This window comes from Marmota monax, unplaced genomic scaffold (assembly GCF_021218885.2).
Source record: "Marmota monax isolate L192 unplaced genomic scaffold, Marmota_monax_Labrador192_F-V1.1 WCK01_AAM20220418_F8-fsc00149, whole genome shotgun sequence".
In the NCBI taxonomy this organism is placed as follows: domain Eukaryota; kingdom Metazoa; phylum Chordata; class Mammalia; order Rodentia; family Sciuridae; genus Marmota; species Marmota monax.
Window position 1 is genome coordinate 2624471 of NW_026693170.1, and position 1139 is coordinate 2625609.

Genomic DNA, 1139 nt, shown 5'->3' on the forward strand with positions numbered 1-1139 from the left:
CTGATTTTTAAGTGTTGGTGTTGTCTCTAATCCAGACCTTTGTAGGCAGGATGTGTGGCAAGCTTGAAGAACTTTTAAGTTCTCTGTACTCACACTTTCCCGACTTGCACAAAGGGGAAAATCTTGAATTTTTCAAAGCATTTAACCAGTTGACTCTTAGGACAGTATTGCCATTTACTTGCTGATCTCAGTTTTCCAGAATAATGCATTTTGTTGGTGGGAGTGAAAAATACAAGTTTCTCATCCAATACATATCAAACTCTTGTGTATATAGTCATGTATCACCTAAGAACAGAGACACATTCTGAGAAATGTAGGGCAATTTCATTGTGTGAACATCATAGCATGTACTTAACACAAACCAAGATGTCTACAACATCGCCCAGCAATATAATCTTATAGGACTTTCTTCATATGTGCACTCCATTGTTGATTGAAATGTTGTGAGTTACATAACTATATCAAAATGCAAAATGTGCATACTCATCTGGAAATAATAGGATAATAATTTATGATTAATTTTAACAGTGATGGAGGATTTACATTGATGGTAATTTTAAAATGCAATACTTATTCATCAATAGGAATTTGGATAACTTTCTTTATATTCCTTTACTGTGGAGCTACAAAAAGTACTAAATGCATCAAAAACAACAGCACACTATCAATGAATATTGTTTATTGAAAATGTATGTTATGCCTTCATAATATCTAGTTAATTTAATTTTATATAGATATGTGTTCAAATACATGCTTATAGATAATATTTGAAAGATTATTCATCATTATGTATATAGCAGTTTCCTTAGCAAGAAAAATCTTAGTTCTCTCTCTTTTTTTTTGCAGTTCATTTTTAAAAAGTACAATGGACATTTACCAGTTTTATTAAATTAATAATCAACTACTGAGATATTAATCCTCTATTTAAGAACTTGTGATACAATTGCTCTATTTTATTCTTTGACAGTATGGCCTAAATGTAAGAATAAAACCCCTGAGTTTAATTTTCAAATTTTGGGGGTTTTTGAGGATACAGATTAATTAGATGCTTAGATGCAACAACTTTATATTTCTGTGAGATTTCTTTAGGTCTCAGTGTTGCCTAGGATGTCCACATGTCAGTAGAGTAAGCTGATGCA